The following is a 13,891-nucleotide window of genomic DNA, read 5'->3' as shown; positions in this document are numbered from 1 at the left end:
ATCAAGAACTAGGAGTGGGTTTCTTTGGTGGTGGTGTTTTGTTCATTTGTTTTTAATTGAGTTCTCTCTCACTCTCAATATTAATAATAATCCACCATAGAATTGCCTTTGATATAGAAAAAGTGGCTTTTAGACTGCTTGACCATGAATGTTATTGATTGCTCTGGGTATTTGTTGCAGATTTCTGAGAAGCACTTGTATTTCCATACTCCACTCTTTTAATTTCACTGGGCTTGGTTTATGGTCTAACTTGGAGCTAATCTGTCTTAATGCATAACTTATACAGGCATATGAAAGAGTAAATGGGAAGAATTTACTCAATGTGTGGTAAGTTGGAAGGCGATCATGAAGGAGAAGAGGCTTCATAGGTAGATGAAGTGGGAAAAGTATTTGCATATTTGAGATATAGAAAAATGACCTATATTCTGATTGTAGCGCATCAGGCTAATAGATGTCATCAAAGTTACAGGTAATATCACTGATGGCAGCTGCATACTACTGTGAATGATGAATTAGTTATATATTGAGTCTGTTAATGTACTCTACTGTGGTTTTTCTGTCCTGCCCCCAGCACACATCAGAGAAGACATTATGAACATCTTATCTACTTTCTGTCTCTGAAAGTGACCAAGCCTATGTTCCAGGGGAAAATGCTGTGTGAGTATTATGTAGCGTGGTGCAGAATTTTGACCTGACCACATCTGGTGGTTTCGTTTTTGATCAGTAACCCTTATCCTTTGTATAAATACTTGGTTTAGCTGCAGGTGTTGTTCATAGTCAGAAAAATTTCTATCCATTCTGTTTTTCAAGTTCCAAGCTGCTTTTCACAATGACGGCATCCACACTACATTCCTCTTTCAAAAGAGGAATGCAAATGAGGGAAATCAAAAATGCAAATGGAACACTGATTTACAGATCTCGTGCTTCATTTGAATAATCTCTTCCAGTTGCTTTTTTGGAAGAGATTTATTCGAAAAAAAGCGGTGGAGATTGAGTTCTTTGGAAAACAAAAACGTTTTGGAAAGAACCCTTATTTCTGAAAAAACCTAGGTTTCAAGGTTCTTTTGAAAAAGCTATCAATAGAGATTATGCAAATGAAGCACAAGATTTGTAAATCAGTGCTTCATTTGCATTTTTGATTTCTCTCATTTGCATTCCTCTTTTGAAAGAGGAATGTACTGTAGACACAGCCAAGAACTCCTGTGGTATTCGTTATTAAATGGAGAATAGAAGGTTTAATGTGAAAAATAACTGTGTTCCCAATGGATTCTGTTTCCGACTATCTTCCTTTTGGTCTATGCATTTTTGCATTCTCTGCAGTAATAACCAGGGATAGCTAGCTGCTTGTTGTAGGTGCATACGTTTGAGTATTTTTGAAGGACACTTTATCAATCCAGAAAAGGGGACCTAGACTCTACTAGGTCCACATGTCCCTATAGTATCTGAAAACTGCCTTTGGCTCTTTCATCCCTTCCTTTCTTGCCTCCAACTCTTACATTTTAACATGCTGCAAAATGACCTCTTCCCCTGGGCGCTCCAAGTTAGGCACTTCAGATGCAGCCGGAAGGGGAAGTTGCTTGAGTGAGAGGTCAGAGGTTGCTAGCAGGATGCAGGAGGAGTAGCAGATCGTGGCTTCCTGAGGATCCCTTCTGTTGTTATGCTGCCAGGCACTTTTCCCATGGCCCTGCCCGTTTGGCTTGATTTCACTGTGAACTTGGGTGCTTCTGTGATCTGTGATTTTTTCTTATATGATTGCAGTAGCGGGGAGGGAAAGACTCTAAACCAAATTTAACAGTTATGCCTTGCATCAGTTGTCTTCCTTGTCTGCTTTTATGCGCTGTCAGCAGCCAGTACCTTGCTGTCTGTCATTCCCAGAATCAGGGATATTTAGGAGTGGAAGGGACCTCGGTAGGTCATTTAGTACAGTCCCCTGCACTGAGGTGGAACTGAGTGTTGTTTGGACCAGTGAGTCTCAACTTTTTGGGTTCAGGGCCCATTTGTAAAGGTTTATGGCATGTCATAACCCAGTAAATAATCAGGAGGTAGAAGCCCTGGGCTGGTTTCTGTCAGGTCCTGCTCCTGGCAGGGGCGATGGAGGGGCAAGGGAAGGGTAGATAGGGTCCTGCCCCATATTCTCCCTATAGGGGTGGCTCTTCACTCTCTGTGTTGCTACCTGCACCCCTGCATTTGAAAACTGACACCCCCTGCCAGGAGATGGTGGATCAGAAGCTTGTAGGAGCCATCCAGGCCTCTCAATCCCCCAGGTCTCCATGCTGAGGGAGCCAGAGCACTGGCTGCCTACCTGGCAGCCCTCTCTACCTTGCTCCTCAAGCCAGGCCATCTCTGCACAGCTCCCCAGGCACGGCAGCAGCACAGCTCTGTGAAGGAGCCCAGTGCCACTAGCAATGACCATACCTAGTGCCTTGGCTCCCACGGCATGGAGAGCCAGTGGCGTCAGTGGGCTGCCCAGGCCGCTGCCCCACTCACCCACCCTGGATACAGCCCTACATCATCGTGATGGCTGGGCCAAACCTGAGTGGCGCTGGGACTAGGCAAGTAATGGTTTAATGTGTTAACTGGTTACTCAGTAAGCATTAGCCTTACTGGCATGCTTACTGGTTAATCAGTGGTTCTGCCTGGCTGGAACAGCCCTTCTGCTCACCCACTGTGGGATCCCAGCCCTCCAGTGTTAACCAGTTGAGCATGCCATTTATCTGGTTAACTTTTTAAAGGGGAATTTGCATCTCGAGCTAGAACCCTAGATGTTGCATTCCCAGCAGCATTGAGTTGAGCCTATTCAATCCTTGAATGCAATCTGGGCACCCAGTTTTGGGTGGTGACCCAGAATTGAAAAACCCTGATTTAAACCGTCATTGACAGGTGTTTCTCTAGTTTCTTCATAAAAGCCTTTTTTCACAACACCATTAAAGCTAGATTTGCACAGCAGTAAATACAGTTACCTTTTATTCATGACAGGAAAAAGTTATTAACTACATGTAAAGCAGTGCAAAGTTGCTATTTATTTATTTATTGATTGGATGGCAGCTTCATTCAGAAACATGCTAAAATGAGGGCTGCTAATGCCATTCGGTGTGGCCAAAGTTCTTATGTTTTGCGTACCTAAAAAGTTGCATGTGTACCAAAAAGCAATCAGAACCCCACTGCAGCTCTGTAAACATGAGGCATTATTTCCAGGAAGAGGGTGGGGTTTTTATTATTTATTTGGCATTTGCAATCTGATCAAGCCAAGCCACAGCATTCTCATCAACAATGGCGAAGGCAAAAAGACCTCTGGGAGGTTGTAATTTTCTAGTCTTCTTCAGTGTGTGCCATGGTTTGTGGCTGCCCATGTCGACAGAGTAGATTGTTGCAAAAGTACCACGGAAATTCTGCAGCAGCACAAATTCCCTGTCCTGTGTGAAATGGGTTGGGAAGTAAAATAGTGCCTGTGATATACTGGAGATTACAAGATGTATGTTGGAGTTGAGCAGGGCAGTGACCCAGCCCTAGAACTTCTTCCCCAGGTATAATAACCAAGGACAACTTTTGGGTTGCAGCACATATTGGATATTTATTGTATGTGCTATGCTGCTATTCTACTGAGATGAAAATCGGGAGTTTTGCTCCACTTGGTGTTTGCAGATCCGTGTCTTAGCAGTGCCACCTTTGTTACACTATCCTGAGGCATAAATCTGTTGCACCATAGCATTGCAACACATAAGGTTAAACATAGGTGATCAATATAGTAAGTACAATAAAGAACAGTAAAACACTGGAGATTTTCACAAGAGCTTCTTTGTACTCTGCCCCATCCCATTACAATACAATATGATGACACCACAATATATCATCTCAAGGCGGTGACTTTGTGTCAACTGAAAACTATCATTAGGTTGGTTCAGTGTCCCTGCAAACCCTGCTGCAGCGCTCCCTGCCAGTGAAATGGGAATGATCTAGCAACATAAATGATTGTTGTCAGGCTTATTGTGGCTCTGCTAGCTCAGGTGACCCACTTGTGAATGAAGGGTAACAGACTTAATAAAAGTATCAGAGGGGTAGCCATGTTAGTCTGTATCTGCGGAAACAACAAGAAGTCCTGTGGCATCTTATAGAATAATTTATAAATCTGTTAGTCTACAAGGTGCCACCGACTTAAGAAAATAATGTGAACATTTGCGGTGACCCCATGAAATAAATGAACGGGGCTGTGGTCCTTTTGTTCTCACTAACTGATGTCCTGGATCCCCTACAGGGAAAGAAATTGTTGGCTCATCTCATGTCTCCATTCTGGGAAGTTTGTTTGTTTGGTTCTAGTTTTAATGTAAGATTTTAAATCCAGTGAGAGAAAATAAACTGGACTGATACAAAAACAGGATGATGCACTCAGAGGAACACAACACTGCTTATTTCTACCTTGTTATTCCTTTTCCTTTAACTGAACAGGAAGGTGGCTACAAGGAAAGGGTGAGATCAGGTTTGGGACGCTGCAGGGTGTGTATTTTACGTAGTAGTCCTGCAGTAGGAAGAGGTTTAAGGACCTCTTGTATTAGTGTGTTGGGAAGATCTCTCAAAGTAGGCATGTACTTATGGACATATTCCCTGCATTTCCCTGTATGCTCCCATAAACACCATGAAATACCAGAGACCCTCAGTATATTTATCTTTTTCCCTTTAAGATCCAAGGAAAAGCCCATACTAAGAGTGGGGTGCTGCAGACTGTAGTCTGTTTTGTCAAGTGCTATCACGGCATTGAGTAATTTGCATCAGAATCTGGGTTATTTGTGTGCACTGCTTTGCGTAGTAGTGCCCGCTTGCACCAAACAAGCTCTCATTACCTCCAGCAGATTCCTAGTCATCAAGAGCCTTCCTCTTTTAAGGAACCATTATGCGTAAAAGTTAACAAATGCTCACAGCTGATGCACTCTTGGCTGTGAATGCCGATGTATAAAGCTTTTAGCTGTAACCTGAGTCGAGTCTGCTCCGAGCACTTACTGTGATGAAAAGTGACAGGGTTGAGTACCGTCACTGACCCAGACTCTGTTTTTGTTGGGGTAATTTTTCGTTAAAGTAAATGGCACCAAATCATCCTAATTATTGATAACAACCTACAATTTTCAAACTCTTACTTCATTACCCAGGCCATTTTCTCAGTGTCCCTTTACATAAAATATTGGCTAGCGAGGCTGTGCACCATGAATCTGACCTGTATTTAGTAGTTCCAAGAGTGATTGGGAATGTGTGAAACAGCTGAGAGAAGAATCACAGTTGTTCCTCCCCCGAGCTCTGGACAAAAGAAAACCTTTGCTCCAAACTTGAATTGAACTTGTATAGATTTTTTTTTTCTGTACGTTTGAAAAGTTCAGCTAACTTTAAAATACACAGGTACATCATCTGTCTATTATGTGGTCCTGTGAGAAGAAGCTTTGTCTATATGCATCTCTCTCATTAACTTCAGATCAGTTCTAAAAAGCAGGTCCTAAGCCAGTGGTCAGCAACTATTCTGAGGTGGATTGCTGAAATTTGACCTTTGGACCTCTATGTATGGTCCAAGTCCTGGTGATACTTTTTAAAGTCACTGATAGTCTGACTTACAACAGCCTCATTAATAAATAAAGATGCAGAGCTTTACCATGTATGTGGTGGTTGGTAGCATTAGATGGTGTTTTGTAATCCACAGACGGCCTTGGCTTTGAGCAAGCAACAGGCTGCATGAGGGAGGAGGGGCAGTGCTGAATTCCTGCCTTGTATGCCCATGAAAATCAGCTCTAATGCCGCTCTTGGCACCCGTGCTGGGTTACCAACCTCTGTCCTAAGCCTTTTGACCTCTTCCGTGTGTGGTGGGGCTGGGTACAGCTGCATCATCCTAGAGGGAATATAGGATGAGTGTGGACATGTAGGCCCAGTGCCTCCTGGGGCTCTGTGGTGGGGGTTGCAACCTCCCGACTTAGGCCATGTCTACACTACCATCTATGTCATTTATTTCTGTTCTCTTGCTGATGTCGCTACTGCTGCTTACTGAGCTGGTTTTATTGTGTCAGTGGGAGTCCCATTGGCATAACCGTGCTACGTGAGTGCTCTTACGGGCCACAGCTGTACCCAGACAACTGTGCCACTATCAGCTTGTAAATGCAGACGTGGTATAAGGCCAAGGCAAGAGTGGGGCTGGAGCCCCAACTCTCAGGCACTGTCAAGCCTGCTCCTGGGGTGAAAGCCAGTACAGAGGGAGCATTAGCAGCCCCGGGCCAGGTGGAATAAGAGAGTTGCCATTTCCTGAATGAGCACGGCACTGCCCTCTGTCCCCAGATGCCCTCCAGCTGGGACAGAGAGCCATGGGCAAGAGGTACAAGGAGGCTGCAGGCATCAGCCCTACATGTGGTGGTTTTGAAGTGAAATATTGAAGTCAGCTATGACTATGTCCCAAGTGTATACACAGGCTGTGGCAGGAAGTTGTCCAGAGGAAGGTAAGCAAGGGGCCAAGGGACAGGGTGCTCTACTCACGGCTGGAAAGCGCTGCCTCCTGGTAGTTTTGGGGATTTGCTTGGTCCAGCCAACACCTCTTCCAGAAATTCCACCCCATCTGTTTAATCTCTGTGGCCCCTTCTCCCTCCTCAGGAGCCACAGTTCAGCCCTCCAGCCATGCCACTATTAAAGGGGCTGGGAAAGGAGGGAAACGTGTCTCAGGCCATCTTCTGCTTCACTGCCTCATGGTGACAAGCATCAGAGAGGTAGCCGAGTCAGTCTGTAGCTGCCTCATGGTGCCACTCCTGCCGTGGTTGGCAGGGGAACCTGGACCTGCTGTCTCTGCAGCCAAGGTCCAGGCCCTGCACCTTGCTGCCTTTCCCTGAGCTGCTTCCATGCCTCCCAGCCCCCTCCACTCCTCTGGCTTTGCCAGTTTCTTCACTCCCTCCTCCCAGGGAGTGCTGTTTAGCAGCTTATCTCTTTGCCCCCTGGGAAGTCATGGCAGATTTTACCCTTAAGCCCTCATCTGCTGCCAGTTTCTTGCCTTTTGTAGAAGCCCCACCCATCTCTAAGTAGCTGACTTTTGGCTAAAGTGCCCCTGTTTGAGCCTAATTAGCTCAGTTGGACTTTTCTGGACTATTTCAGCTTTTGCAGGGCCATGAGGAGCACCCTCCATCTCAGGCCGGCTGAACTCAGTTCTCACTCAGGGCCTGGGAAATGGTAGAGAGGCAGGACCTGGGTCCTTCTACCCATCCCGGAGCTATGCCTGCAGGCTCAAGGAGGGCAGAGCAAGGAGTTACAAGTAAAGAGGCTAGTCCAACTGGAACGACCACGTTCTGAGGTCTGGGTTCCATGAACTGTCGGAATACTGCAGTTTGAGGCCAGTGGTACCTGCTGACTAAGCAGGCTCCATTGTGCCTAGGAGGGATGTGCACATGTTTCGACCCATCAGGCAAGTGTAGGAAGTGTTCCTTGCCTCCTTCTCTCCCCCATTGGAATGGCTTATGTTCCACGATGTGCTAGCAATGAGGAGACCCTGTATTCAGGAGAGCAGAGGACTTAATTTGTGGTGAGCAGTACCTGAGTGGGGAGAGCAATGTTATAAAAGGTTCGAGGCATCCTTTACTACTACCTGGACCTCCTTTCTCCCACTATATATAGTAAACCCTCGACATACGCAGCTTCAAGTTGTGTGTGACTCACTTCAAAGCGAGTTAAGCACAACTTGATGCTGCTTTGCAGCCCCTTCTCCCTGCTTCCCCCAGTGGCACAGCTGTCAGTTTGACAGCCATGCTGCTGGCAGAAGGCAGGGAGAAGCAGCCAGGAAACAGACCAGCCCTGGTGGGGCAGTCAGCTTCCCAGGTCCACAAGCTGAGGAAAGCTGGGAACCAAGTGGCAGCTTGGTTCCCATCTCCCCCCCCCACTGACTTGCATAAAAATGTGTTCTGCCAGGGCTGCAAGAACGCAAACCTTGCGTAACTAGAGGATTTACTGTACACCTATTTAGGAACCAGCAACAATCTGGCCTGTGATGTTTGGGAAGATAGGAATGGCCAGTCCAGACCAGACCAGACCCTGAGCTCCATGGAGTTCAATATCCCATGTCTGTCAGTAGACAACAGCAGACATTTCTGAGGAAGGAGTAAGATCCTTTCTGTGGGCAGGTGAGGATATTCGGTCCTCCATGTTAACCTCCTCTTGATTTCTGCTAGAGGTTGATTAAGTTGTGAAGCGTGAGATTTAACCATCCGTCCAGAATTTTTGTTAGCAGTAACAGTTACAAGGTTGCATATTCTGACAGTCCATGTAAGTGTCTAGTCCTCTTTTGAGCTGGCTAAATTCTTGCCTTCAGCAGCCTTCTCTGGCAGTAAGTTCCACAGTGTAATTACATGTGTGAAAAAATATTCCTAGCCTAGCTCGAAGCAGGAACTACAGGGAAGCTCACGAGCCTGCTTTTGTCACATTCCTAGTCCTAAAAATGATCAAATACCTTACAAAATAGTTTCTTTAGAAACATTTTAATATATGCTGTGTAAGATTCCCCTGGCTTGGTTATCCCAGTAGTTCACCAGTCTGTGCGGTCACATTGGGATTCTTTAGCTTCTGGCGTTCACAAATCATCTCTCAGGCCTCCAAATGGCATGCGATTCATTCAAAAATCATGAGATTTAAAAAAAAATGCAGAGGATATTTTTTTCCTTCTCCTCCTGGCATCTGATTCTTTGGGATTCACTTGGGCAATGTTTTTGGGGGGTTTTCCCCCTTTAACTCGGAAGTCTAGAAACTGACTTTATATTTTAACTTGAAAACTGTGATTTTCCCTTCACAAGACTGGGAGCTTGGCCTTTACGAAAAATGCTAAATATTGCAAGATTTATTATAAAATTTTGATTGTTGACAACACTGTTTAGAAATGGACAAGATCCAGAGGGAAATGCCTTCAAACTTGGGGAAACATCTTGACTGGAAGTTTTTAACTGAGATCCTGCTTTTAATGGACAGTTCATCTGGTACCTACAGCATTATAATATCTGAGTGTCTGAACTCAGTGAAAAACAAATATTGCAAAATCCTTTGTCTTCATGACAGAAACTTACGTGTCCTTTGTGACATCCCCGACTAAATCTGTTAAAGGATTTTTATGCTGGTTTTTTATCTGTGGAGGCCTGGAACCCTGTTTTCACTGACATAAGAGAAAAAAATTCTTTTTCCCCTGCTTTGTGGGAGGTGTTAGGGCAGCTTTGTTCAAACCTAAGTTGATTTTATAGGTGAAAAATTTACGGTCTTCTCCTAGTCTCTAGTTTCCATCTCTGGCACTACTCACTGGTTGTGTCTATACTACAAAAATAACTTCAAAGTTGTTTATGTTGAACTACAATTTTGGAGTAAGCAACTTGGAAGTTGAGCATCTACACACACCCTACTTCAAAGTTAAACTTCAAAGTAGGGCATGGAGTAGTGACTTTGAAGTTGGGCTTAACTTTGAAGTAAGGGAAAAAAAAGTGTGTTGACTCTCTGCTGGCTACTTCGATTTAGTGCCTAACTTTGAAGTTAACTTTGAAGTTAGTTCCTAGAGTAGATGCATCCGTTGTGACTAATGGGAATCCCAAGGCTGGAATGGCAGCGGGCGGGGAGTGGTGGTGGTGGTGCTATTACTTGTGGGGACTGAAATATATCTGTGGAGCTGTTCAGGGAGAGCTTGTAAGATGCCAGTTGCTGGTCTGCCTGACTCATTTTCCCCTGTTGTCAGTTCCCCACTTTTGTGAGCATAGCTAGTAAATTCACACAGACTAAAGGACTCTAAAGATGAATAAATAATCCTTGATGGGAGGTTGTGCACTGTAGTTAAATTACACAAGTAGCATTTAGAGATGGGATCTCATCCTTGCCCTGCCAAGACATGAGCTCTCTGGTCTCCATTGGTCTGTCCTCGGCTGATTTAGCTGATGCAAGTAGTAGGGAGTCCTCTGTGGAGGACTGTTTCACTGTCAGAAAGTTTTCTCCTGATAATCTTAATAGTTGTATTGTTTTAATTGCACCTCAGCACTCCGTTAATAGCTTCTTCCTGCCATTTGTGTTTTCATCTCCACTTTTTTCCTGGCATTTCTGTACCTCAATCATTAGTTACCCAGATTCTATGTATCTATCTCTGTGAATCATTTTGCATCAGTCATGCTTTCCACATATATGTGTACATGTAACAAAAATGGTTCTCCAGTGTCCACTATGGCCTGTTTATACTTAAGCTTTCTTGCAGTATTTCTACTTTGGTTACTGCAAAGGATTTGCAATCTGTGGGCTAGTCTTCAGCATAGCAGATCAGATTACTACTCTCTGATTTACTTGAGCTTGAGGGGGAAGGGTCACGCTTCAAAACAAATCTTTGTTACGCAAACAGAACAAAGCATCAGAGTGGGTGGATGAGCAGAGTAGTTAGATTAGCAGCTGATGAGTTGGGCTAACTTGAGCTGTGGCTCCATTTCCATTGCATTACTAGGTCATACTCTGTCTTCAGCCTGCATTGCTGATGGGTCATCTGGATTGAATTTAAAGCACCGTTTATCTCAAGCTAGGAAAGTGTGTATGTGTGCACATGGAAATCAGGTTGGGGCAATACTTGTGTCCTTCCCCCAGCCAATACTGCAGCGAAGACAGACCCTGTGATCATCAGGAACATATACTATACATACATCAGAGTCTAAAGAGAGACAATGAAACTTTGTCAAATGTACCATTTTTTAAGACATGCGCTTGCTTATCACAGAAAATCTTTGGAGTGTTTCTGTTCTACTTGTTTAGATGTCAAGGATGAATGAGCCCCAGCCGTAACTTGAACCAATTACCTAGTGATCCAGAAGATAAAGTTGTGCAATCAGTAAACCATAATACATTTACTCTGTAAGGTGGTTACACTTAGTCTTACATTGAGACAATTCCTGGTATCATCCCAACATAGTGCTAGTTGTCATAAAAATCTGACCTTGATTTTATTATTAGGATTTTGCATATAATCCAGGTTTGAATTTTATTATTTTTTAAATAGCTTTAGTAGAATCTGTCAGCAGAGTTTTCCTTTGTGATGTACAGGACATGCTCCTTTTGTGTACAGCAGGATTCTCAGATCTCCGTAGCATGCTCTGCACTTACACTCTGCACGTGGTCGTCAATGGAAAATCCATGTGTGGAACAAGAATGTTTGCAATAGAATCTAGGGAGGAAAGATTTTGATGCACAGTTTGATTATAATGAAAATATATTTGTATTAAATTATATTACCTGAAAACTCTATATCCCTGTTCGGACCTAATTTAGTCAATAGTGTGGCTCAGTTGTAATACAGTAAACCCTCCAAGATGCAAACACCAGAGTTACAGACTTACTGGTCAACTGGACATCCCATGGAGCTGTAAGTCCTCAGTCAGGCAGTGTTGGCAGGGGAAGAAAGGAAATACTATATGGACTGGGGGAGATCAGGGCTCTGGGCAAGGAGATGTCCGCATGGCTTCTGACCCTTGGGAGCATGGTGGCTCTGGGTTTTTGTCATAAATGAGTGCAGGGAAGGGGTTAATCTCTCCTGATTAAGTTGAGTACAGGTGAGCCAATGGGAGTGAAGTAGCTTTGTTTAAACTGAGAACAATTGCTCCTTTGGTTTTTCTTTTCTTTTTGCAGACCAGCAGAGAGGAAGTCGGGGGGGAAAAGTTGTCTCCCAAGCATTCAGAAATATACTGACTGTCACAAAATCAGCCACAGTGGTGTAAGTCAAAGGGAAACGTATAGTTAGACATGATCAGGTTCTGGCTATTTTGAATTTGGTTGGACTGCCTGCTCTGTTTTTCTCTTTTATGTTGTTGTTTGATCTGATATTTTTTCCCCTATAACTTTTAAGCTGAATCCCAGGGAAATAGTTTTCTCTATGTGCAACCTCATGATTTATTTTCTCTTGTTTTGCAGATAAGTCACTTTTTTAAAGCAAACAGTCTGGTACCAGTGTCCGAGAAGGGTCTGTGTACGTGCCTTCGGCCACATAGCTATCGAGTTACAGCTTGCTGTTCTCAAGCCCTCTGTGGAAGGGAGAATGGGTCAGAGTTTTTCCCACATGGGGCAACCCCCAGTATGCCTGCCTGAGTTAAAGGGGTCTTCAAGGACTGGGGTGGTGCTAGCGCTACTTCCAGGGTCCAGGGGGTCTAATACCTTGGGAAGTTTTCAAGTAAAACCTGTGTGTAGACAAGGTGTTTTTGAGTTTCTGCGGGGCCTCACTTTCTGCACTCGAAGTGTGGAGTGGAGAGGAGCCCCTGACAGCTTTAGAGTGGGGTGGAGTGCTGTGGCTTGGGATTTCTGCCCATGGATCTGTTCCTGGCTTCAGCCTATGAGGGATGCTGGGGCACCAGGCTTTAGCCATGAGGGGAGAACCATTCCCCCCCCGCCCCCGATAGCTAAAGCCCTGAGCCCTGAAATCTGCTCCCAGTCCTTCCCCATTTGCAGAAGCTGGGAGTGGAGCCAGAGGGAGCCTGAGCCCTGGTGCCTTTTCCCCCTGCACTGAAGCTGGGAAAATAGCACTGGGACTGTATTCCTAAGTCCTGCAAGCCCCACAAGGCTGAAACCAGGAGCAGCCCCAAAGCCCCGAGCCCCAGAATTCCCCCAGTGTTGAGCACTGTGTTGAGCACTGTCTCCCTGATGGGGCAGAACCCCTGAGCCCTCAGCTTGGAGCCCTGGTACCCCAACGGTCAGATGCCCCAAATCCCCCGCACTCTGCAGCTGCAACCCTGACTCCACTCCCACCCCCGTACCGTCCCACATACACCTTATGGCTTCAGCAGAGGCCAGAGCCCTGGACTTTTAAAATTTCCACCAGAGTCCTGCGCTGTGGTCTGGGCTCTACTTAGGGCTGACTGGGAGAGGTGTGGTATGGTCTGAGTAGTGCTGAGGGTTGGTTGCCTCTAGCCCCGTCCCTTCTGCCTAAGGTCAAGCCCCTTGTAGGAGTCCAGAACTGAGTCTCCCTCATTGCCTGGGATGTAGCAAAGTCTGTTTCCAGGTCTGGAGACTGAGGAACAAAAATGTAACATGAGTGGCATAATAGGTCAGTGGAGCAGATCACACAACAGAGCTGCAGATAGAAACAGATCTCCCGTCTCCCAGAATGGGGAAAACCTTTTTAAATCATCTCCATCATCTGTGGGCTCCAACAGAGACAAAAGAAAAAATTTCCATGCTTCACAGAAGAAATGTGTGTTATCTCAGGTACCACCTTGCTGTGATCATTGACAAACGACAGACTGCTGTGGTGCACACTGCATACATGTCTTTTTTAGGTGTCCAATTGTCTTATTGCAAGAAGGGATGAAAAGCCTTCCTTGTGCCCCACCGGCAGTACAGAATCTTACAGACTTACATATTTATTTCCACTTGTTTTGTTAAAAAACAATGAAAAAATACAAAATCTGAATTTCATTTCAGTTTACCCTAATACCTTAAAATGACTGGAGATGCAGAAATATTACCAACTATAAGTAAGAAGAAGGGGGAAAGTATTTTTGTTTGTGTCTGCATTGGCCTTGGATCAAATATACTGGTGCATAATGGATTTCTTTGATTGCACATCTCTGCTGAATGCTTCTAAGCCCTGCAGGATTCCAGAGTGTCTTTTGATTGCTTCCCTCTTCTGCATGTCATCCTCTAAAATAGTGGTGCACAGTACTGGAATCATGATCATTGGGAAAAGATGGGACTGAGTTCCATTTTGCTGTAAATGAAAAGTAACTGCAAAGTGCCTTGATTTTCAGTGGAGTTGCCTGGAATTACACAAATATGACAAAGTAGGATTTGGTTCTTTAACGCTAACCTGACCTAAGCTGCATTGTCATGAATTGTTGGGAGTTAGAGGCAGATTTGGTCTTCCTAGGATGCTCTCCAACCTTCATTCAAGTCACTGGGA

The sequence above is a fragment of the Carettochelys insculpta genome, chromosome 1 (assembly GCF_033958435.1).
Source record: "Carettochelys insculpta isolate YL-2023 chromosome 1, ASM3395843v1, whole genome shotgun sequence".
Classification (NCBI taxonomy): domain Eukaryota; kingdom Metazoa; phylum Chordata; order Testudines; family Carettochelyidae; genus Carettochelys; species Carettochelys insculpta.
The sequence above is the reverse complement of the archived record's forward strand: the minus strand, read 5'-3'. Positions refer to the sequence as shown.